A 26,528-nucleotide genomic window follows, 5' to 3' on the forward strand; every position below is an offset into this window, starting at 1 on the left:
TCTATATGGAAATGTAGGTCGTAGAAAGCTGAATAAAATAATACCTTGATATATGCAATCCGATGTCTTATTCTAGAGAAAATATCCATTTTTCTTACATGTAAATGAGCTTTTAAGATCTATGGGAAGGACATAGATCTCCCTGAGAATCTGCTTCTAGAGGTTATTTTTTATAAAAGGAGTTACCAGTGTGAGACATGTAATGGCTGATCTCCTGATCTCACTGCAGAGCTGTGTGTGATTATACCTGACACATCTGCAGGCTCCTCTCAGCTTCCATCTCACAGTCAGACAGTGCTGCAATAGTGTTACAATACAGCAGAGCTGTGAGAGCTGCAGATGTTAACATGTTTATGACACAAAGTTCAGTTCTCCTGTTCTGTGTTAGTTACATGTCTCACTCTGGTAACATCCTTTTTCATTTAAAAAGGGGGAAGATTCTCAGGGACATCTATGTTCGGCCCATAGTTCTAAATAGCTCATTTACATATTGATAAAAATGTGGATTTCTCTGGAATAAGACATTAGATTGCAGTGATCAAGGTATCATTTTATTCAGCTTCCTATGGCCTGCATGCCCATATAGATGGCTTAGGAGGGTTGAGGCTACTGACAGATACCCTTTAAGCACTCCTGACAAATCTTCCTAAATTTTCCATAAAATAACATGTCCTATTCTCTCATAACTCTGCCAGTCTGCTGTTATATCTCCTGAAAATTTATAATTAAATTGACAACTAGGCGTTATCAATCTCCTTGTAAAAGGGGCAAGTTCCCATACAGTTCAATGCTGTCAGCACTGATTGCACAATGTCAGGGAATGTACAGTGACACCACTGCCCCACCAATTTGTAACTCCCACCTGTCAATTTATTCATGAATTTATAACAATTCTAGTATGAATGACACGGAAAAGTGCAATGCAGATGACTAAGCATTGTTATTTCATGGAGAAGACATATATTCACTAATATAGACTTGTCTGATATGTCTGCTATGAAGTGAATCATTCATTAGACTTTGCTATTTTGTTTAGGGCAGCATAATATGGAGATAGGTCAATCCTCATATTAGCCCAAAATGCACAAAAATGGCATATAGTAATACTTTTCCCCTGCAATGGCTGCTCCAGGGGAAATTTATTGCAGGGGTTCTGAAGCTGGATTTGCAGCAAGTGACTGATGGCCGCCGGGTCAGCTTTATGGTGGTTGACTCACTCTTGCAACATGGGTCACTATTTAGTTTTTTATAAAACATCTCCTTTGTACCAGAATACCAGAATTTTAACTTTCATTTTTGGAATATTCTGAATATTTTAGGTAAATGCATCGTAAATCAGGTGCAACCATGAATGTTAATGGACTTCCCGTAAAGATCTATTTTTATAGAGTCTCCTTTAACAGTCACTGCGCCAAGCAGTCCTCCAGCAGTTCATCTTTCCTGTTCAGATGATGCTAGCTGTTTCCTGTGGAGCTGCATGGCTCTGGCAGGAAGGGACTGATGCCAAACAACATGTCGTCTACCCCAGTCTATTCTCAAAAGATAAATTATGTCACCTACAATGCACACTTTAGAAATATTAGAAATCATTTAGAATATCAGATATATATATATTTTTTTTTCATAAATATGACACCTAGGTTACCAGATGAGTTTATTAGGGAAAAAATCCAGATATATTTAGGTCATTACTCAGTAACAGATTCTGTGTATAATAGGTGACATCTCCAGATTTTCACATACTTGTGATTTTCTGGTAATATCAATAACTGCGCAGAAAAACTAGTGTTATGTATTGAAGGGAGAACCCTAATTTACCTAAAAAAAGATTGTTTTTTAGATAATCATATCTGAAAAATCTACAGTTGTGGCCAAACGTTTTGAGACTGACCCAAATTTTGGTTTTCATAAAGTGTGTTGCTTCAGTTTTTATAATAACAATTTGTATTAACTCTGGATTGTTATGAAGAGAGATCAGATGAATTGCAAAATATTGCAAAGTCTTCCCTTGCCAAGAAAGTTAACTTAATCACAAAAATCCCATTTCCATTACATTTCAGCCCTACCACACAATGATCTGCTTCCATCATTTCAGTGATCTTTTCATTCGCTCAAGAATAAGTCTTAACAAGACAAGGCAGCTGATATCACTCTACATGCTGATTGAATTATAAGAGCAGACTGGTTGCTTTAAAAGCAGGCTCCTGCTTGAAATTGTTGCCTTCTTCCTTTGACCATGATTACCTCCAAGGAAACATGTGCGGTCACCATTGCTTTGCATCTAAAGGGTTTTACAGGCAAGGACATTGCTGCTTCAAAGAACTTTAAAGTAACATATTCAATTGCTTCAGAGTGCCCAAGAAGCGAAACAAATGCCAGGACTGTCTCTTAATGAAGATTCAGCTATGGAATCGGTTCAACACCAGTGCTAAGGAATGGCAGCAAGCAGGTGACAGTACATCTGCATGCATAGCTGGTCAAAGGCTTTCGGAGGCTGGCCTGGTGTTAAGAAGGGTAACAAGTCACTTCTCTTCAAAAAAACATCAAGGACAGACTGACATTCTGCAGGAAGTACAGGTATTGGACTGAAGAGGACTGGGATAAAGTTATTTTCTTTGATGAAGAACCCTTCAGACTGTTTGGGACATATCAGAGAATTATTGTTCAAAGAAAAAAAAGGTGAGCGCTGCCATGAGTCCTGTGTTATGTCAAAAGTAAAGTATCCTGAGGCCACTCATGTGTGGGGGCTTTTCATGCAAGGCAGTGGGCTCACTAACAATTTTGCCTAAGAACACGCCAATGAATAATCTATAGGATCTAAACCTTCTCCAAGAGCAACTTCTCCCAACCATCAAGGAGCAATTTGGTGATAAGCAATGGATTTTTCCAGCCTGATGGAGACCATGTCATAAAGCAAAAGTGATAGCTAAGTGGCTTGGAGAATAAAATGTTTACATTTTGGGTCCATGGCCAGTAAACTCCCCAGAAATCTATCCCATTAAGAACCTGTGGTCAATTCTCAAACAATGGGTGGAAAAACAAAAACACAGAAATTGTAATAATCTCTAAACTCTGATATGGAGACATGGGGGTCTCCTGTGGGCATATTACTACTTAGACAACCCAGGGTGACGGTAAATCAGTGTGGCAATACCACCAAACAGACAATAACATATAGAACAGTCCCAGCAAAATACCCAAGATGGTGCAAATTACAGAGTCTCACCCTTCGGCTGACTCACCGGGATTAAAGCTGCTGCGACTTTGGGCTTCCAGGGCCAATTACTCCCACCAGTGGCACCCGCTTTTGGACGGTACCCACAGAGAGGAGGTAACGACAAGCTTAGGAAGCTAATAGTCCATTGAGTTACGTGACCAGGTGACCGGAAGGTCCCAACCTGGCTTCTCCAAATGTCTTCATTGGGCCAGGCAACCGGATGGTCCCAATCTGGGTTCTCCGAATGTCTCCATGGGATCAGGTGACTGGAGGGTCATAATCTTGGCTTCCCCAAATGTCTCCATGGGGCCAAGCAACCAGATGGTCCCAACCTGGCTTCTCCAAACATAACCATGGGTTCCAGGTGACCGAAGAGTACCAACCTGGCTACCCCAAACATAACCATGGGTTCCAGGTGACCGGAGCGTCCCAAACTGGCTACCCCAAACATCTCCATGGGACCAGGTGACCGGAGGGTCCCAACCTGGTTTCCCCAAATGTATCCCTGGAGTCAGGTGACCAGGGGGTCAAAATCCTAGCTTCCTCAAATGTATCCATGGGTTCAGTGATATTCAATGGAACAGATCTGTGTTCTTCCAGCTGGGGCCGTGGTCCCCTAGGTTGACATCCTGTAGAGTCAAATCTGTGTCCCTCTTAATGGAACCATCTGTCCTGGTTGCTGTTCTGAAGAGTCTCTCTTGGCTGTGATTTTGTAAAGTTCCTCTCAGAAGGATAGGGGTCCTTTTTATATCCACATCTGTGGTTCATGTCATCATCCACAGGTCAAGGGGGAAGTGTAGGATAAGTTTAACTCTCAATGTTTGAGCATTTAATCGATCTGCATAGTTTGTCCTTCTCTTTTTGCGAGTCAACAAGCCATAGGGCCCACACAATGGTCAATTAACATATTTAGCAAACATCCATTCAATGACCCTTCGTCCCTGTCTTGCAAAGTTAGCAGACAATAAGTTGCAGTAAATATCAACTCAAGTGTCAACATTCAGGCTTATACAAATAATAGTTTCTTGACCAACCAAAGAAAAACACATAAATTCAAAAGTCAATATAAAGATAATAGCGTATGCCTCCTGGCATACTGAATTTATGTCTGGATAATTAAGATTAAATGCTGTGTGGTCGCACCTGATTAGGTAAAAATGGGCGGTTATCAGTAAGATTTGGCCCAAAAACTGAAATCCGGCTGCCAGGGCGAAGGGCAGAAGTCTTGAAATACAAGGGTCAACATTGCAAATATTGGGTCTTTCCTTAAACTTGATGTATTTGTCAATACAATTTTAAAAAACGTATGAAATGCTGAGTACTTCAGTAACCAGAGAAACATCCAACTAAAAGGTCGAAAAACACTAAAGCAGCAAACTACTGTATGTGAAATCAAACATTTCTCAGTCCTTATCCACATGTACGTCACTTGACAAATGGTAAGGTTTAATACTAGAGGTTAGGACCGTCCCCAATAGGGTCACCGTGACGTTGTGGGATGGTTTTTACATTTTTTTGATCAAAATTATGTTAACTAAGCACCTTATATTAATTTCATGCACTATTGCTGTTTAGTTATTTACTGCAGAATATTTTCTTATTATGTTTTCACCTTGGGTTTTCCTTATAAAGATGATCTATCCATTCTCTTTACAAATTTGTTTTAATAAATGCTTGTATTCCTTAAAATATACCAATGTTGGAGCATTTTTTCTGAGAACTTATGTAGTTCCTCTGTTATTCTTCCTTTAAATGTATACATTGACAACTGTGTGTTACTAGTTGGGGGTGTTTCCCTGCACACTGTGCCTATGTCCATTCAATGCTGACAATAGCAGAATATGATTGTCGGACTACCAGGCACCTATTGCCGGATTTCAGGAATATTAGACCATTCTTTGGAGGTGAAGCATTAATATATGACACTAATGTTTTTCCCATATAATGAGTGATACTGCCTAATCACAGGCACAGCTACAGGACAGTGAAGATCTGAAGAGGTAAACTAACATTGAAAAATTTTGCTGAGTAATGACCTAAATATATCTAGACAACAACTGGTAACTGAGGGATCATAAATTCGATTAGTTTAAATTAAATTTTGGAGGAAAAGTAGGGGGACAAAAGCAACACAGAACGCGCGTCAGGGGTACTTCCTGCAAAGCCCACACAGTTTTAAATATTCTTCTTCATATTCTTTCCCTACAGATTACATATCAGTGCATCTAGCCACTTTTTAAATACATTTTTTGGCATCTGTGTTGTACTTCAGGGTGTAAACATTTCCTATAGACCCTGATACATTTCATATTGCATATTGTGGTCTGGTTATGTTTGGCAGCAGGAATATGTCCACTGTTATGTAATCCTATTTGCATTTTTTTGTACAAAAATTTGTTAAACATAGTATTTTGTTGTAATTTGAAACATATGTTGTACATACCAATGTGCTAGAGTTTATAGTAGGATTAATATTCACTTTATATAGAATAGGGTAAAAATTTAATATATATGGTATTTTGCGTGGTCCCTGCTTCCTTCTGATTTTTTTCTGTTTTTTTAATTATATATTTTATATAATTATGTAGCTAATAAAGATTTAACATTTTACTACTAGAGTAGTACTCCTGTTTTGTAGCATATATATATTACAGTTAGGAGAGTTATTACTAAGAAATCCCTTTAAGTATGGTACTAACCAGACTAGTTCAATATTAAAAAAGTTTTGTCATCTTTCCTGGCTAATCTGTTGGCCTTTTGATTCATTGTTCTGTTACTCTGTTATCCATCCAAGACATTTCTAGATAAATTGACAACTGGGTGTTACCAATGCCTTTGTCAAAATGGTGTGTTAAAATACTTTCTGGCTCTGTCAGTGCTGATTGGACAATGTAAGAGTATACAGGGACACCTCCCACAACTGGTAACACCCAGTTTTAATTCATTCATAAATTAATAGTAGGAATAAACAGCACAGCACAGAGTTTACACCAAAGATACTCCAGAATACACATATTTACTAAAACAGATGTCAGGAGAGGTGACAGATCCTATTCAATAAATGCATTCAGTACAACAAGGGAAGTTCAGGAGCTGAGTATTTAATACCGGCTGGAAGTGATGTGACGATGGGTCTGACATGCACTTTTGTCTGCAATAACTGTGGTCATCAAAAAATAGTACATAGGAAGATGAGTTATTTTACATGTGAAGGAAAAGAGAACAAAAACACTTGAGTAGAACCAGTGAAGAAGAACTGAAAGAGAAAATTAACTTCCTTAAGGTTGAAGTGCCAGACTGAACTGAGACGGGAAGGAAATAAGGAGTTCTGTTCTAGTCTAAACGTATATAACACTTTACAAAAACAACAAAATGTCATTTTAACAGAAACACACAGAGATAATTGTGACCACCTTTTGACCTTGTGTGGCTTTTCAGGAGTCCTGCTTTTTTTATACATATGTGCAGTCATGGCCGAAAGTGTTGGCACCCTTGAAATTGTTCCAGAAAGTGACATATTTCTCCCAGAAAATTATTGCAATTACACATGTTTTGTTATACACATGTTTATTTCCTTTGTGTGTATTGGAACTACACAAAAAAATGAAAAAGGCAAATTGGACATAATGATCTCTGGAGATATACTTGAAACCTTGAGATTGTTGGTATTTTTCAACAATTTTGGTTCTCAAGTCCTCAGACAGTTCTCTTCTCCTCATTCTGTTCTCCATGCTTAGTGTGGCACACACAGACACACAATGCAACGATTGAGTCAACTTCTCCCCTTTTTATCTGGTTTCAGGTGTGATTTCTATATTGTCCACACCTGTCACTTGCAACAGGTGAGGTTGGACAAGCATCACATGCTTGAAACCAAGTTGTTTACTCACAATTTTGGAAAGGTGACAACAATTTTATAAGGCCCATTTTTGGGATTTTGGGTGAAATTTTGTCCAATTTGCCTTATTTTCTCTGTTTTTTTTTTCATCTTGTTCCAATACCCATAAAGGAAATAAACATGTGTAGAAAATTATGTGTAACTGGAATAATTTTTTGGGCGAAATATTTAATTTTCTGGAACAATTTCAAAGGTGCCAACACTTTTGGCCATGACTATATATAAAATCTTTATATGCGAGTAAAAATGTACAGAATGAATATGTAAAAAAAAAAGTGTTAAGATTATTCTCTTCTAGAGATGGAATGGATTGTTCATCTGCAGAAATTCTGCAGACAGAGAAAGGTGCTGGGTAAAGTGACCTACTCACCTTACTTCAAGGATAGTACACTTCCTATCGGGGGTGGATATATCATTAATGCAACCTGTGCAGCCACACAGGGGCCCAAGAGGTAAGGGGGCCACTACCACCTCCAAAGCAGGTGTGCATTATGATGAGCTATTGAACTGCAAAGGGCCCTTATACCGTTTTTGCACAACCCCTTTAATAGAGTCCCAATGTTTTCTTTGGGATCTATTTTAATATGAAAATGAGTGAAAAAGACTGTGTGGTGAGGGTGGTCGCCAATAATATAAACAGGAGGTTGAATTATTTGGGTTGCTCGAAACCACTCAGTCAGCGCTCATCACTTAATGAATTCAGTGCATTTTCTCAGTGGGGGGGACTGGCATGAAAACGGCAAAAGTTGCAAAATGTTTTTGCAACTTCACATTGGGCAAAAGTTTAGCAATTTTTCAAAGTGTATTATGTCAGAAAACTAGCATAAAAACTTTGATGCATAGACCCCTATATGATTTATTATATATATAAAGTTATCCTCACTGTCTATTGAAATGCACCATATTCTGAGTGATCTGGAATAAATCCTACAGAGAATATAGGGGGTAACCTCCTGCTGATCTGTTTTCAAGGGAGCTAAGCTAACCTATCTTTTGTCTCACTACTAACAGAGCAGATGGGAGAGGCTCCTGCGGCAGCTAGTTTTCTTATATCCACTAAAAAAATGAGATTAAGGGAGGAAATAAATTTCTTTCTTTTTTTTCTTTAACAATTTTTTTGTGTTCTTTCTGTTTTTACTCTTCCAGTAACCTGTGGGTAGTTTTATATAAGCATAAAATGCAACGTGGATCAAACTTTCACTGCTCTCTGTGCATACTGTTACATGTTTCTGTAGGGTACAAAATACACAGGTGGCTTATAAACCAAGCATAAAGCTGTTTGCGGTTAATGACAAAGATGTCTATTAATAAATATACTATTAAAAGTAGTGTTCTGTGGTGCACACCTCATGTGACATGGCAGGATCTTGCATGCTCATGTCAGCTCCTTCCCCATGGGCATTCTCACTCTTTTCTATGTGGGGCAACAACCAGCTTAATGTCCCAAGTCATCAATGTTGTTTCTCAATTTTTTTGCAGCAATTTACTCTTTTTTAATTGCTTTTAGTATTCGTGTCCTATACATTATATTTTTTGCTCTATTTTTTATCTTGTCTTTCTTTTTTAGTACTTTTTTTTTACAATTTCGCTTATCAAAATGTTTTTGGACACATTCATGAAACAAAACTTTCTAAAATATCGCTTTTTTTTGGTGCGTTTCACTCCACTCCATGCCTGGAGTAAAATTTCTGGCAGATCTTTTATTTTGGCGCAGTTGAAGACTAACGTGAAATATTGTTAAGCATCATTTTGTGCAACAAAGTTCCACAAACTATTGAAGACAACAAGAAAGAGCATTTTTTCTTTTGCACCAAATTTGTCAATCACATGAGCCATTTTGATGAATTTGGCTCAAAAAACATCAGCAAGAAACACAAGACAAAAAAAGAAAAGCAAATACCACAAAAATCGCAAATGATTATATAGGGCTATAAAGTTAAGTTCCAATGTAAGTCGTTGAGTCTTTTTGAACAGCGAAAATATGCAGCATCTTACAGTTCCAACAACGTGGATATGATTTATAGAATTTTTTGCCCACTGTGCTTTTTTTTATGCAGCAAAGAGTTTATAAAAAGTGATCAAAAAGGCACATGTACCTCAAAATCGCACCGATGAAAACTAAAACTACATTTTGTTGTGCAAAAAAGGAAGACCTCATACAGCTCCATTGATCGACAATTGTGAAATATATGTTGTGAAAAAAATATTTATATTTTTTTAAGAGTTTATTAGTTGTACAAAAGTATTAATAAATAAAAAAAACTATATGAATTTGGTATCACCGTATTTGTAGTTATCTACAGAATAAAGTTAACACCTTGTTTGTACAGCATGGCAAATAGTGTAAAATGTAAACAGAAAAAGTAGAGGCAAAATTGTTCTGTTTATATTCCTTCCCATATAGTTAACAAAAATTTATCAACAAGTTACACAGTGGGGAAAATAAGTATTTGATACACTGCCGATTTTGCAAGTTTTCCCACCTACAAAGAATGGAGAGGTCTTTAATTTTTATCGTAGGTACACTTCACCTGTGAGAGACAGAGTCTGAAAAAAAATCCAGAATATCTCATTGTATGATTTTTACATAATTAAATTGCATTTTATTGCATGAAATAAGTATTTGATACAATAGAAGAACAGAACTTAATATTTGGTACAGAAACCTTTGTTTGCAATTACAGAGGTCAGATGATTCCTGTAGTTCTTGACCAAGTTTGCACACACTGCAGCAGGGATTTTGACCCACTCCTACATACAGATCTTCTCCAGATCTTTCAGGTGTTGAGGCTGTCGCTGGGCAATAATGAGTTTCAGCTCCCTCGAAAGATTTTCTATTAGGTTCAGGTCTGCAGACTGGCTAGGCCACTCCAGGACCTTGAAATGCTTCTTAAGGAGTTGCCCTGGCTGTGTGTTTCGGGTTATTGTCATGTTGGAAGACCCAGCCATGACCCATCTTCAATGCTCCTACTAAGGGAAGGAGGTTATTGGCCAAAATCTTGTGATACATGACCCAATCCATCCTCCCTTCAATACGGTGCAGTTGTCCTGTCCCCTTTGAAGAAAAGCACCCCAAAGTATGATGTTTCCCCCACCATGCTTCACAGTTGGGATGGTATTCTTGGGGTTGTACTCATCCTTCTTCCTCCAAACACAGCGAGTGGAGTTGATACCAAAAAGTTCTATTTTGGTCTCATCTGACCACATGACCTTCTCCCATGCCTCCTCTGCATCATCCAAATGATCATTGGTTAACTTCAAATGGGCCTGGATATGTGCTGTACTGAGCAGGGAGACCTGGCGTGCCCTGCAGGATTTTAATCCATGACGGCATAGTTTGTTACTAACGGTATGTTTGAGACTGTAGTCCCAGGTCTCTTCAGGTCATTGACCAGGTCCTCCCATGTAGCTCTGGGCTGATTCATGACCTTTCTCAGAATCATCCTTACCCCACGAGGCGAAAACTTGCATGGAGCCTCAGACCAAGGAAGATTGACAGTCATCTTGTGTTTTTTCCATTTTCTAATAATTGTGCCAACAGTTGTTGCCTTGTCACCAAGCTGCTTGCTTATTTTCCTGTGGCTCATCACAGCCTTGTGCAAGTCTACAATTGTGTCCCTGGTGTCCTTAGACAGCTCCTTGGTCTTGGCCATGGTGGAGAGGTTGGAGTGTGATTGAGTGTGTGGACAGGTGTCTTTTACACAGGTAACAAGTTCAACAGGTGCAATTAATACAGGTAATGAGTGCAGAGTACGAGGGCTTCTTAAAGAAACACTAACAGGTCTGTGAGAGCCAGAATTCTTGCTGGTTGGTAGGTGATCAAATACTTATTTCAGGCAATAAAATGCAATTTAATTATTTAAAAATCATACAATGTGATTTTCTGTTTTTTACTTTTAAATTTTGTCTCTCACGGGTGAAGTGTACCTACAATAAAAATTACAGACCTCTTCATTCTTTGTTGGTGGAAAAACTTGCTAAATCGTCAGTGTATCAAATACTTATTATCTCCACTGTATATACCCCAAAATGATGCCACTGACAAACACATCTCCTCCTGAAAAAAACTAAGCCTTCATTTGTCGCTGAAGAAATAAAAAAGTTATGCCTCCTAGTATGTGACAGCAGAAAAGTGAAAAAAAAAATAGTCTGGCACAAGGGCCAAAACTGGCTGTGACGCCAAGGGGTTAATCAGCATTTCAGCAGTTTTTGCACAAATATTTGCAATTATTGGTATTATTTTCTACTGAGCAAGCATGGATTTATATCTGATGAATTATGTTTGTGTGAAAAAGTTCTTAAGGTGACCATGTACCACGGTCAACCCAAACTCATTCCTGCTGCTTAAGAATATACTCTTAGGGCCTGAGTCATCATTTGTGGGGGGTTTAAGTCCCTTTTCTTCTGTTATCTTATGTTATTTGCGCTAAATTCATAAAAAATACGCATGAGGTTTACGAATTTTGCACAAAGTAAAAAATTTTCTTTTTTTTCTATCTTTAACCATTTTTGTGTCTTTTTAGATCAATAAATTGCATGTTTTGAAAAAATGTCGTAAACATTGCTCAATAATTTCTTGTGAACTTAAAATCACTCTAGGGGGAACCGGAGTAGATTTGCAACAAATTTAGCAACTTTTTGAAAATTCACAAATAATTAACTAGGCAAAACCATCTGAAAACCGTAAACCATGCCCTGAGTGGAAAACTTAAAAAAACAACGACCAAACAAAAACTACCAAACACATATAAAATACACTTCAAATGGAAAGATCAGTTTGGTGCAAACAAAAAAAGGTGCAAACTACCAAAAACCTAACAAAAAATAGGCAAAAATTCAATACGTTTCATCCAAAACCGGGAGTGGAACAAAATGAGAAAATGCTTTTTTTTCTTATAAATACTGACGTGAAATATTGATGAAAATACTGCCATGTGAATGTGGCCTCAAACTGTAGAGGGAGGAAATGTACTTCTTTGTGTAGGTCCCTTATGTCTGGGCAGTGCATTATTTGGATTTTGGATTGCGAGGGAACTAGCACCATCTGAAGTGGTTACATGACTAAACATCAGCTCTGTAGATTGCAAACTGAGCCCAATAAAGGGGTTGTCTAACAAAAGTATCTGCTCCTTTAATTTTTATCCCTATTAGAAAATGGAACTTCTCCATTCATTCTTTAAGGGGCTGCCGGAAAAAGCATGAGCGCCGTTCTCCGCATACCCATAGGGAATGAAAGGAGTGCCAGACGAACACATGCACTGCGACTCCATTTCAAGGCGATGTTCACACTCGGTGTTTTTTTTCAGTGATTTTTTTTTCCTGCAGCAAAACCTGCTCTCTTGGCAGTAAAGTAGCTGCAGAAAAAAAAACAGGTTTTGCTTGGTTTCTCTTGCGTTTTTGCTGCATTTTTGCTGCGTTTTTGTCATGCTACATTTGTCTCTTGTGCATGCTGATTAAGTTTAGTGCAAAAAAAAAATCTGATTCTATTTCATCAGGTTTTGGCACAAAAAAAACGCTGCCAAACATGATACCTGCATTTTTTGCAGCGTTTTTTCACCACCCATTACTTTCAATGGCTGAAAACGCTGAAAAAAGTGACATGCTCTATTGTGCAAAAAAACAAAATACTTAGGACAAAAAACCAAGCTGTGTGCATAAGATTTCTGAAATGTCATTGACTTATCTGGTGCTGTAAAATGCAGGTGAAAATTTGCATAAAAAAACTGCTAAAAAAAACGCCGAGTGTGAACATTGCCTTAGGGTGCAGTAATCACTGCTCATATAGGGGCATATAAACATTAGGTACCAAAACAACAGCAACAACGACATATATATTCTACTGTTACTAAGGTAAAACCCAACAGCAAGAAAAATATAAGGCCTCATTTATCAATAGTCTTGGTTGTTTGTAGCGACCAATCAGAGCTCAGTTTTTATTTTTCCAGAGCAGTTGAAAAATTGAAAACTGAACTCTGATTGGTTGCTATGGGCAACTAAAAGTTTTACTGGGAGCTTTGGTAATTAAGGCCCTGTTGGCAGATTTATAAAAACTGTCTAAAGAAAAAAACTGTTGCTCATAGCAACCGATCACAGAGCCGCTCACATTTTGTATTTTGTTCGTCTTTTAGAGACTTTTCATAAATCTGCCCCAGTGTTCTTGAGATTGAATCCAGCTAGACTTCCCCAGTCATCACCCCAATATATCCGCGCTGCACAGATGCCTAGGAAAGCTCCCATATAGATATAAGGTCCATATACTCAGCCTAATTACCGGTGTCCATACTGTGATCTTGGGCGATGGCACCAGCAGGACAGACAGCTATTCCACCCGACCCCCTCAGCGGCACAAGGTGCAGCCACAGGGAACAAATGGGCCTCCCATATAATACACAGCTGTCACATCACAGCAAGGAACAGTAATAATGCAGCAGACCTTAGTGTACCATGAACAGTAGATAATGAGCCATCACAGGGAATGTTTCTGCCTTTGTTACATGCTTTCCGATTCTGTGTAGGGGGACAGGCTGGGAAGACTCCTACTGCTTTATCAAAGCTACACGCCATTCCTGACTAATCAGTTTGGCTTCTTATCCTAAGTCATGTGCCAAGGCCCTTTAAATTGTCCAGTTTGAGTTTACGGATTGCTACTTCCAAAAGTGGCACTAGAGGTCCCATTCTCTTTATCTTTGAAGAGGATATTTGCATATTTAAATTCTCAGAGGAGCATGGCATGTCCTGCAAGTCTCCTTACACTTTCTACAAGGAGAAACTTTACCCCTTAAACCACCTATTAGAGGCCTCTCACCCAGGAAAGTCAGCCCTCCTGCTTTGCACTGATGAGAGACAAAAGCCCAGAAAGACATGTGTACAAATACAGTGTCTGGTTTGGCTTCTTATCTTAAAGGGAACCTGTCACCAGGTTTGACCAATATGACATACAGCCACCACCTTTGCAGCCCTTATATACAGCATTCTATAATGCTGTATATATGCCCCTGATCCGACCTGCAAGACAAGAAAAAGAGCTTTTATTATACTCACCGGGGAAGGCGGTCTGGCCCGAGGGGCGTCGCTGGTCCTGATCTGGTGCCTCCCTTGTGATGCCGTCATCCTTCTTGCTTCATGTGGATGATGCGTCCCTACGTCATCCACAGTCTGACGTATCTCGGTGGCAGCTGTATCTCATATGGGTCACATCTGGTGACAGGTTCCCTTTAAGTCATGTGGCAAGGTTTCAGAGACCTGGCTTTTAGAGACGCATCAGGCAGTGAAAAGGCAGCGAATCAGGAGAACTGATAAATGATGAATGGCTGCTACATCTAGAAACAAGGAGGGTTTATCTCAAGTTTAAATTACAATGTTTAGTGCACTGCCCCGGTCCTCCTCTAGATGGCAGTCAATTCACACAAAGTTATAGAATATTTATAAATTGTACTGATTGTAACTCTGGTCATAAGTCAAAGTGAATTATTACTATATTTGTCCATAGTTACCATCAGCCAGTAATACCTTTACTCAAATTTCCTACAATTAATCCAGAAAGGGAATAACTAAAAAAAGAGAGAGGAAATGAGAAGTCAACTTTGGGTAAATGATTTGGTCCTCAAGAGGGATCCCCCCTCTATTATATCATATAGGCCTAAAAGGACATTTAAAAAGGGGAAATTCTGATAAAATTATCTTCTGATGCATCAAATATAAATGTAAGAAGGGGAAAGGTGAGGAATTCTTTGATCTCTGAGACAAAGGGTCCTAGAATGCGATGACAGCGCTCAGACTTTTCTGTTACTGGAGATCAGGGCCACCAGGGCATTACTGCCCTTACTGGCGTATGGGATCCAGTGAGCAGAGGGGCCCGGACAGGGCCCCCCACCTTTGCTCACTGTGTCCCAGCTAACTGAACTTGCGCCCTCGGACGCACGTTTACTTGAAATCTATTGCTGTGCGGAAGTCGCTGCCAGGCAATCACAGGCTGGCAGCTGATGTCAGCGTGCACGTCGTCGGCGTATAACGTTACTTCCGGCCTGTGACTGGTTGGGGTCCACGCCTCAGATCGATGAAGGAGAGTCGCCGCTGGACTGGTGGTCAGGTAAGGAGAAACTTTTTTTTTTTTACTTATTTGTAAAGCCGCACTATGGGGGCAGAATGGGAGATGACATGGGGGCAGAATGGGAGATGACATGGGGGCAGAATGGGAGATGACATGGGGGCAGAATGGGAGATGACATGGGGGCAGTGTGGGAAATGACATGGGGGCAGAATGGAGATCAATGAGGGCTGAATGGGAGATGACATGGAGAAGAATGGGAGAAGACATGGGGCAAAATGGGAGATGACATGAGAGCAGAATGGAGACATGGGGGTAGAATGGGAGCAGACATGGGGGCAGAATGGGAAGAGACATGGGGACAGAATAGGAGGAGACATAGGGGCAAAATGGAGAGACATGGGGCAGAATTATTATTTTTATTATTATTTATTATTATAGAGCCATTTATTCCATGGCACTTTACATGTGAAAAAGGGGTATACATACAAGAACAATTACAATAATCTTGAACACAATGTGACAGCGACTGGTACAGGAGGAGCGAGGCCCCTGCCCGCGAGGGCTCACAATCTACAAGGGATGGGTGAGGATACAGTAGGTGAGGGTAGAGCTGGTCGTGCAGCGATGTGGTGGATCAGTGGTTACTGAAGGTTGTAGGCTTGTCGGAAGAGGTGGGTCTTCAGGCTCCCTTTGAAGGTTTCCACGGTAGGCGAGAGTCTGACGTGTTGGGGTAGAGAGTTCCAGAGTAGGGGGGAAGCACAGGAGAAATCTTGTATACGATTGTGGGAGGAGGAGATAAGAGGGGAATAGAGAAGGAGATCTTGTGAGGATCGGAGGTTGCGTGCGGGTATGTAACGGGAGACTAGGTCAGAGATATATGGAGGAAATAGGCTGTGAATGGCTTTGTATGTCATGGTTAGAGTTTTGAACTGGACTCTCTGAGCAATGGGGAGCCAGTGAAGAGATTGACAGAGAGGAGAGGCCGGGGAATTTAGGGGGTGGACAGGTGGATTAGTCGGGCAGCATGAGTTTAGGATGGATTGGAGGGGTGCAAGAGTGTTGGAAGGGAGGCCACAGAGCAGGAGGTTGCAGTAGTCAAGGCGGGAGATGATGAGGGCGTGCACTAGTGTTTTTGCAGATTCATGGTTGAGGAATGTGCGGATCCGGGAGATATTTTTGAGTTGGAGTCGGCAGGAAGTGGAAAGGGCTTGGATATGTGGTTTGAAGGAGAGTTCAGAGTCCAGGGTTACCCCAAGGCAGCGAGCTTGATGGACTGGGGAGAGTGGACAGCCATTGACGTTGATAGATAGGTCAGTTGGAGGGGGGTGAATGAGATGGCGGAAAGATGATGAATTCTGTTTTGTCCATGTTAAGTTTTAGAAATCTAGCAGAGAGGAAGGATGAAATAGCAGACAGACATTGTGGGATTTTGGTTAGTAAGGAGGTGATATCGGGTCCAGAGAGGTAGATCTGTGTGTCATCAGCATAGAGGTGATAATGAAAGCCATGAGACTCTTTGAGCTGTCCCAGGCCGAAAGTGTAGATGGAGAAGAGCAGGGGTCCTAGAACTGAACCTTGGGGGACACCGACAGATAGGGGGCGAGATGAGGAGGTGGTGTGTGAGTGGGAGACACTGAATGTCCTGTCTGTTAGGTATGAGGAGATCCAGGATAGGGCCAAGTCTGTGATGCCGAGAGATGAGAGAGTTTGTAGTAAGAGGGAATGGTCCACTGTGTCGAAGGCCGATGACAGGTCTAGGAGGAGGAGGACAGAGTAGTGTCGCTTAGATTTGGCGGTTAGTAGGTCGTTGGTGACTTTAGTCAGTGCAGTTTCAGTAGAATGCGGTCGGAAACCAGATTGTAGGCGGTCGAAGAGGGAGCAGGAGGAGAGGTGGGAGGACAGCTCAGAATGGACGTGTTGTTCCAGTAGTTTTGAGGCATAGGGGAGAAGTGATATGGGGCGATAGCTAGTCAGAGAGGATGGGTCAAGGGAGGGCTTTTTGAGGATGGGTATGATAGAGGCATGTTTGAAGCATGAGGGGAAGACACCAGTTGTTAATGACAGGTTGAAGAGGTTGACTAGGGCTGGGATGAAGATAGTGGTAAGGTTTGGGATGAGGTGGGACGGGATTGGGTCAAGTTTATAGGTGGTGAGGTGTGATTTGGAGAGTAAAAAGGAAAGTTGATCTTCCGTAATGGTGGAGAAGGTGGTTTTGGAGGAGGAGGGTTGAGTAGGTGTGGGGAGGGGCTGTGGGGGCTTTAGGAAAAAGCTTTGTCTGATGGTGTCAATCTTCTGCTTGAAGAATGAGGCAAAGTCTTCGGCTGAAATAAGAGGAGAGGGAGGAGGCACTGGGGGACGGAGGAGAGAATTGAAGGTAAGACATGGGGGCAGAATGGAGAGACATGGGGGCAGAATGGGAGATGAAATGGGATAGAATGGAGAAACATGGAGGAAGAATGGAGACAAATGGGGGCAGAATGGAGACAAATGGGGGCAGGATGGAAACATATGGGGGAAAGATGGAGACATATGGGGGCAAGATGGAGACATATGGGGGCAGGATGGAGACAAATGGGGGCAGGATGGAGACAAATGGGGGCAGGATGAAGTCACATGGTGTCACTGGTGATCACTATATTGCCTGTACACTCTACACTATATACAGAGCTCCTGTGTATAATGTCACTGGTGATCATTGTATTACCTGTACACTATACAATATATACAGAGCTCCTGTGCATAATGTCACTGGTGATCACTGTATTACCTGTACACTTACACTATACACTGTATACTATGTACAAAGCTCCTGTGTATAATGAAACATGATAATATTAGTATTGTGTTTTTTTATTAATGATCAGTATTGTAGTATTCAGTCACTATGTGGTGGTAATATGTGGTCTGACCATGGTGTGATGGTATTTGTCCCTTGTATGTGGTATTATTCGGTCACTATGTGGTGGTAATATGTGGTCTGGTTATGATGTGGTGGTATTTCTCCTTTGTATGTGGTACTATTCGGTCACTATGTGGTGGTAATATGTGGTCTGTTCATGGTGTGATGGTATTTGTCCCTTGTATGTGGTATTATTGGTCATTTTTAAAAAATATATGTGACACATTTCCTTAAAGAAAAATAAAAAAAAATATCTAAAAAGAGTATTGGATATTTTAAGAAGTTTTTAATAGGTTAGAGTAGAGTAGGGCACGGCCAGAGGAGTCTCCTTGTTGTGGTGGTGGCTTTAAAAATCTTTTGGCCAAAACAAAAGCTGCTGGCTATGTATGTGATATGGTTCAATGGGAACTGTTAATGTGTGATTGGTGAGGACGTAGTGCAGAAGTGGAGTTTTTCCAAGAGTGGGCGGTGGGACTGTGGAGGGTTCAAGGGGTGGAGGCGGAGCTGGGGTGGAGCCTGGACAGAGTCTCAATGGAGCTCGAAAATTTTTCCAGTATGGGGCCCTGTAATTCCTGGTGGCAGCCCTGCTGGAGATCAGACAAGACATATAAGCAAAAGTCCATTCATTACATTCATTATCTGTACGTCTGAGTCCCGATACATGTAACCTTTTTGAGAATTTAGTGAATTATTTCTTGCCATTATATCACTGACATTTTACTTTTATTTTTGGTTGCACCGTCCATATTTAGAGAGGCATTTGATCTGGTTGCTTGTCTGTTTGCCTGTTTGCATATACCGAACCGATCATAAAGTAGTGTCTGGGACTTTTTACACTCTGAAATTTAACATGCACAACTGAACAAGGTTAAGCAGCTCAGTTATTGCTCTCTGTTAACAACCAAGTCTCATATAAGAAAACACATCCCAATGAGGTAGTATCCTACTTTTTCTTTCCCATAGCACTTGTGCATTCATTATAAGGGTGATTACCTATCATGCCATGGAAGATGTCCAATAACAAAGCCTGAACAGTGGCAAAAGGCTCTACTCCTGGTTGTCTGAGATTCACCAATGTGATCTTCTCACATTCAGTGGGTACGGAAAGTATTCAGACCCCTTTAAATTTTTCACTCTTTGTTTCATTGCAGCCATTTGATAAATTCTAAAAAGTTCATTTTTTTTCTCATTAACCCCTTAAGCCCCGCGGGTGGTTTGCACGTTAATGACCGGGCCAATTTTTACAATTCTGACCACTGTCACTTTATGAGGTAATTACTCTCGAACGCTTCAACGGATCCCCCTGATTCTGAGATTGTTTTTTCGTGACATATTGTACTTCATGATTGTGGAAAAATTTCTTCGATATCACTTGCGTTTATTTGTGAAAAAAACGGAAATTTGGCGAAAATTTTGAAAATTTTGCAATTTTCAAAATTTGAATTTTTAAGCCCTGAAATCAGAGCGATATGTCACACAAAAGAGTTAATAAATAACATTTCCCACATGTCTACTTTACATCAGCACAATTTTGGAACCAAAATTTTTTTTTGTTAGGGAGCTATAAGGGTTAAAAGTTGACCAGCGATTTCTCATTTTTCCAACAAAATTTACAAAACCATTTTTTTAGGGACCACATCACATTTGAAGTCACTTTGAGGGGTCTTTATGACAGAAAATACCCAAAAGTGACACCATTCTAAAAACTGCACCCCTCAAGGTGCTCAAAACCACATTCAAGAACTTTATTAACCCTTCAGGTGCTTCACAGGAATTTTTTGAATGTGGAAGAAAAAAATGAACATTTAACTTTTTTCACAAAAATGTTAATTTAGACCCAATTTTTTTTATTTTCACAGGGGTAACAAGAAAAAATGGACCCCAAAATTTGTTGTGCAATTTCCCCTGGGCACGCAGATACCCAATATTTGGGGAAAAAATACTGTTTGGGCGCACGGCAGGGCTCGGAAGGGAAGGAGCGCTATTTGACTTTTTGATTGTAAAATTTGCTTGAATAATTAGCGGACGCCATGTTGTGTTTGGAGAGCCCATGTGTGCCCAAACTTTGGAGCTCCCCCACAAGTGACCCCATTTTGGAAACTAGACCCCCCAAGGCACCTTTCTAGATGCATAGTGAGCACTTGGAACCCCCAGGTGCTTCACAAATTGATTCGTAACAATGAAAAAGTGAAAAAAAAAAACACTTTTTCATTTTTATGAATCAATTTGTGAAGCACCTGAGTGTTCCAAGTGCTCACAATGCATCTAGATAGGTGCCTTGGGGGGTCTAGTTTCCAAAATGGCGTCACTTGTGGGGGAGCTCCAATGTTTGGGCACACAGCGGCTCTCCAAACGCAACATGGTGTCGCTAACAATTTGAGCCGATTTTCCGTTAAATTTGTTAGAGGACACCATGTTGCATTTAGAGAGTCCCTGTGTGCCCAAACATTGGAGCTCCCCCACAAGTGACGCCATTTTGGAAACTAGACCCCCCAAGGCACCTATCTAGATGCATAGTGAACACTTGGAACCCCCAGGTGCTTCACAAATTGATTCGTAACAATGAAAAAGTGAAAAAAAAAACACTTTTTCATTTGTATGAATCAATTTGTGAAGCACCTGAGGGTTCCAAGTGCTCACTATGCATCTAGATAGGTGCCTTGGGTGGTCTAGTTTCCAAAATGGGGTCACTTGTGGGGGAGCTCCAATATTTGGGCACACAGCGGCTCTCTAAATGCAACATGGTGTCCGCTAACAAATTTAACGCAAAATTGGCTCAAATTGTTAGCGACACCATGTTGCGTTTGGAGAGCTGCTGTGTGCCCAAACATTGGAGCTCCCCCACAAGTGACCCCATTTTGGAAACTAGACCCCCCAAGGCACCTATCTAGATGCATAGTGAGCACTTGGAACCCCCAGGTGCTTCACAAATTGATTCGTAACAATGAAAAAGTGAAAAAAAAAACACTTTTTCATTTTTATGAATCAATTTGTGAAGCACCTGGGGGTTCCAACTGCTCACTATGCATCTAGATAGGTGCCTTGGGGGGTCTAGTTTCCAAAATGGGGTCACTTGTGGGAGAGCTCCAATGTTTGGGCACACAGGGACTCTCTAAATGCAACATGGTATCCGCTAACAAATTGAATGGAAAATCGGCTCAAATTGTTAGCGGACACCACATTGCGTTTGGAGAGCTTCTCTGTGTCCAAACTTTGGAGCTCCCCCACAAGTGACCCCATTTTGGAAACTAGACCCCCCAAGGCACCTTTCTAGATGCATAGTGAGCACTTGGAACCCCCAGGTGCTTCACAAATTGATTCGTAATAATGAAAAAGTGAAAAAAAAAAACACTTTTTCATTTTTACGAATCAATTTGTGAAGCACCTAGGGGTTCCAAGTGCTCACTATGCATCTAGATAGGTGCCTTGGGGGGTCTAGTTTCCAAAATGGGGTCATTTGTGGGGGAGCTCCAATGTTTGGGCACACAGGGACTCTCTAAATGCAACATGGTATCCGCTAACAAATTGAATGGAAAATCGGCTCAAATTGTTAGCGGACACCACATTGCGTTTGGAGAGCTTCTCTGTGCCCAAACTTTGGAGCTCCCCCACAAGTGACCCCATTTTGGAAACTAGACCCCCCAAGGCACCTTTCTAGATGCATAGTGAGCACTTGGAACCCCCAGGTGCTTCACAAATTGATTCGTAATAATGAAAAAGTGAAAAAAAAAACACTTTTTCATTTTTACGAATTAATTTGTGAAGCACCTAGGGGTTCCAAGTGCTCACTATGCATCTAGATAGGTGCCTTGGGGGGTCTAGTTTCCAAAATGGGGTCACTTGTGGAGGAGCTCCAATGTTTGGGCACACAGGGACTCTCCAAATGCAACATGATATCCGCTAACAATTTGAGCCGACAATTTGTTAGCGGATATCATGTTGCATTTGGAGAGTCCCTGTGTGCCCAAACATTGGAGCTCCCCCACAAGTGACCCCATTTTGGAAACTAGACCCCCCAAGGCACCTATCTAGATTCATAGTGAGCACTTGGAACCCCAGGTGCTTCACAAATTGATTCATAAAAATGAAAAAGTGTTTTTTTTTTCACTTTTTCATTTTTACGAATCAATTTGTGAAGCACCTGGGGGTTCCAAGTGCTCACTATGCATCTAGAAAGGTGCCTTGGGGGGTCTAGTTTCCAAAATGGGGTCACTTGTGGGGGAGCTCCAAAGTTTGGGCACAGAGGGGCTCTCCAAACGCAATGTGGTGTCCGCTAACAATTTGAGCCGATTTTCCATTCAATTTGTTAGCGGATACCATGTTGCATTTAGAGAGTCCCTGTGTGCCCAAACATTGGAGCTCCCCCACAAGTGACCCCATTTTGGAAACTAGACCCCCCAAGGCACCTATCTAGATTCATAGTGAGCACTTGGAACCCCAGGTGCTTCACAAATTGATTCATAAAAATGAAAAAGTGTTTTATTTTCACTTTTTCATTTTTACGAATCAATTTGTGAAGCACCTGGGGGTTCTAAGTGCTCACTATGCATCTAGATAGGTGCCTTGGGGGGTCTAGTTTCCAAAATGGGGTCACTTGTGGGGGAGCTCCAATGTTTGGACACACAGGGGCTCTCCAAACGCAACATGGCGTCCGCTAACAATTTGAGCCGATTTTCCATTCAATTTGTTAGCGGACACCATGTCGCGTTTGGAGAGCCCGTAATGTGCCTAAACAGTGGAGCTCCCCCACAAGTGTCCCCATTTTGGAAACTATACCCCTCAAAGATTTTATTAAGGTGTATAGTGAACATTTTGAACCCAGAGGTACGGCACATTATTTGTTTACATTAGGTAATCATATTGAATAAGTTTTCATTATTCTTGAGCGCAAGTGCTCGCTACTTGAGTTTGCATCGGGTACTCAGGTATGCACCATGTACAGCGTGTGCTCGAGTGACATGCTCGAGTCCCTGCTCCGCATGTTTCACGGTTATTAGACACCCAAAAAAAAACATGCGGGGATCGCTCGTGCATGGCAGGCAATCCCCGTAAAGTTTTTTGGCCGCGAAGCATATGGGGCAGAGACTCGAGCATGTCACTCAAATACCCACGATACTAAATGCATACCAGAGCACCCGATGCAAACTCAAGTAGCGAGCACTTGCTCTCAACACTAGTCGCCATATCGTCATCTTTTTTTCTTACTTTTGAAAAAAATCCCAACCCCAGCCCTAACCCTAGCACAACCCTAGCCCCAGCACAACCCTAGCCCCAGCACAACCCTAGCCCCAGCACAACCCTAGCCCCAGCACAACCCTAGCCCCAGCACAACCCTAGCCCCAAACCCAGCCCTAACCCTAGCCCAATCCTAACTCAAGAGTTTATTTTTGACGCCGTTCCTTGTGCGGTATAAGTGATTAGACGACTTTATTCTTCGGGTCGGTGTGATTACAGCAATGCCAGAATCATATGGGGTTTTTATGACTGACAGCTGTCACACACTAAAAGACGCATTTTTTGTAAAATCTAGTTTTTGCATCGCCATATTTTGAGAGCTATAATTTTTCCAGATTTTGGCAGACAGTCATGTGACGGCTCGTTTTTTGCGGGATGACTTGACGTTGTTATTGGTGCCATTTTCAGGCACGTGACATTTTTTGATCGCTTTCTATTCCGATTTTTGGGAGGCAGAATAAACAAAAACCAACAATTCAGGAATTGTTTTTTTTTTTTTTTTTTATTCTGTTCCGCGTGTGGTAAAATTGATGAGGCAGCTTTACTCTTCGGGTCAGTACGTTTACAGCGGTACCACATTTGTATCATTTTTCTATGTTTTGGCGCTTATACACAATAAAAGCTATTTTATAGAAAAAAATATTTTTTAGTATCGCTTTATTCTGAGAGCTATAACTTTTTTATTTTTCGGCTGATGGAGCTATATGGCGGCTTGTTTTTTGCGGGACGAGATGACGTTTTCAGCGGTATCATTTTTATTTATATGCGTCTTTTTGATCGCGTGTTATTCCACTTTTTGTTTGGCGGTATGGTGATAAAGCATTGTTTTTTGCTTGTTTTTTTTTTTTTTTTTTTTACCGTGTTCACTGAAGGGGTTAACTAGTGGGACAGTTTTATAGGTCAGGTTGTTCCGGACGCGGCGATACCAAATATGTGTACTTTTATTGTTTTTTTTTAATTTTTTTTATAATAATATTTATTGATGGGTACATTATATTTTTATTTTTGGTGTATTATTTTTTTTATTTTTTTATAATATTTTTGCACTTTTTTTTTTTTTTTTTTTTTCCACTTTCACACAGTTTATACACTTTATTACTTTGTCCCACTCTGGGACTTTCACTTTTTTTTTTCTGATCGCCTGCATGGCACAGGAATGGAGCACCATCCCTATGCCATGAAGGCTGTCAGAAGTGCACAGTGTGAAGATTGCTTGGAGATGCACTGCGCATGTCCAAGCAATCTTCCTGCTCTCTGGTGACCCGGATGTTGTCATGACGACATCGGGTCGTCATGGCAACACCCGGGAAGCCTTTGCAGACTGCGCTGGAAGCCGGAAGAGGAGGTGAGTATCGCCGATCACCTCCCCTTGCCCCCGCAATGCCGCGATCGACTTCGATCGACTTCGATCGCAGCATCGCGGGGGTTAATGTGCTGGGAGCGGTGCGTGACCGCTCCCTGCACATAGTACCGGGTGTCAGCTGTGACAATCAGCTGACACCCGGCGGCGATCGCGCCCGCACAGCCTGTGTGCGGGCGCGATCGCGATGACGTACTAATACGGGTCTGGCTCTTAAGTCCCAGGGCACAGACGCGTATTAGTACGTCAGATGTTATTAAGGGGTTAAAGTACACTCTGCACCCCATCTTGACTGAAAAAAACCCAAAATGTAGAAATTTTTGCAAATTTATTAAAATAGAAAAGCTGAAATATCACATGGTCATAAGTATTCAGACCCTTTGCTCAGACACTCATATTTAAGTCACATGCTGTCCATTTTCTTGTGATCCTCCTTGAGATGGTTCTACTCCTTCATTGGAGTCCAGCTGTGCTTAATTAAACAGATAGGACTTGATTTGGAAAGGCACACACCTGTCTATATAAGACCTCACAGCTCACAGTGCATGTCAGACCAAATGAGAATCATGAGCTCAAAGGAACTGCCCAAGGAGCTCAGAGACAGAATTGTGGCAAGGCACAGATCTGGCCAAGGTTACAAAAGAATTTCTGCATTACTCAAGGTTCCTAAGAGCACAGTGGCTTCCATAATCCTTAAATGGAAGAAGTTTGGGACCATCAGAAGACTTCCTAGACCTGGCCGTCCAGCCAAACTGAGCAATCATGGGAGAAGAGCCTTGGTGAGAGAGGTAAAGAAGAACCCCAAGATCACTGTGGCTGAGCTCCAGAGATGCAGTAGGGAGATGGGAGAAAGTTCCACAAAGTCAACTATCACTGCAGCCCTCCACCAATCGGGCCTTTATGGCAGAGTGGCCCGACGGAAGCCTCTCCTCAGTGCAAGACATATGAAAGCCCGCATAGAGTTTGCTCAAAAACACATGAAGGACTCCCAAACTATGAGAAATGGGATTCTCTGGTCTGATGAGATGAAGATAGAACTTTTTGGTGATAATTCCAAGCGGTATTTGTGGAGAAAACCAGGCATTGCTTATCACCTGCCCAATACAATCCCAACAGTGAAACATGGTGGTGGCAGCATCATGCTATGGGGGTGTTTTTCAGCTGCAGGGACAGGATAACTGGTTGCGATTGAAGGAAACATGAATGCGGCCAAGTACAGAGATATCCTGGATGAAAACCTCTTCCAGAGTGCTCTGGACCTCAGACATGGCCGAAGGTTCACCTTCCAACAAGACAATGACCTTAAGCACACAGCTGAAATTACAAAGGAGTGGCTTCAGAACAACTCTGTGACCATTCTTGACTGGCCCAGCCAGAGCCCTGACCCGAACTCAATTGAGCATCTCTGGAGAGACCTGAAAATGTCTGTCCACCAATGTTCACCATCCAACCTGACGGAACTGGAGAGGATCTGCAAGGAAGAATGGCAGAGGATCCCCAAATCCAGGTGTGAAAAACTTGTTGCATCATTCCCAAGAAGACTCATGGCTGTACTAGCTCAAAAGGGTGCTTCTACTCAATACTGAGCAAAGGGTCTGAATACTTATGACCATGTGATCTTTCAGTTTTTCTTTTTTAATAAATTTGCAAACATTTCTACATTTCTGTTTTTTTCAGTCAAGATGGGGTGCAGAGTGTGTTTAATGAGAAAAAAAATGAGCTTTTTAGAATTTACCAAATGGCTGCAATGAACAAAGAGTGAAAAATTTAAAGGGGTCTGAATACTTTCCGTACCCACTGTAGCTCTGCAAAATGTACTATGCCTCTATTTAAATGAATGATTGCCCACTACCCTTTTAAGTCCAACAT

At 41.3% G+C, this 26,528-nt stretch overlaps 1 protein-coding gene across 3 annotated transcripts in view; it reads right to left on the minus strand.

The window, feature by feature from the left end:
- FLT3 (fms related receptor tyrosine kinase 3) overlaps nt 1–26,528 on the minus strand; it is a 126,213-nt gene that overhangs the window by 97,014 nt on the left and 2,671 nt on the right. The window contains exon 1 of one of the 3 annotated variants that reach the window (XM_073662476.1): nt 14,157–14,392. The exons of the other annotated variants lie outside the window; for them this stretch is intronic. The gene's annotated coding sequence lies outside the window, so the exon portion shown is untranslated. Of the gene's footprint in view, nt 1–14,156; nt 14,393–26,528 lie in introns of those variants that run through there. 3 annotated transcript variants of the gene reach the window in all.

Source organism: Phyllobates terribilis, unplaced genomic scaffold (assembly GCF_046119375.1).
Source record: "Phyllobates terribilis strain yellow unplaced genomic scaffold, ASM4611937v1 Scaffold_2__4_contigs__length_985480577, whole genome shotgun sequence".
NCBI lineage: Eukaryota > Metazoa > Chordata > Amphibia > Anura > Dendrobatidae > Phyllobates > Phyllobates terribilis.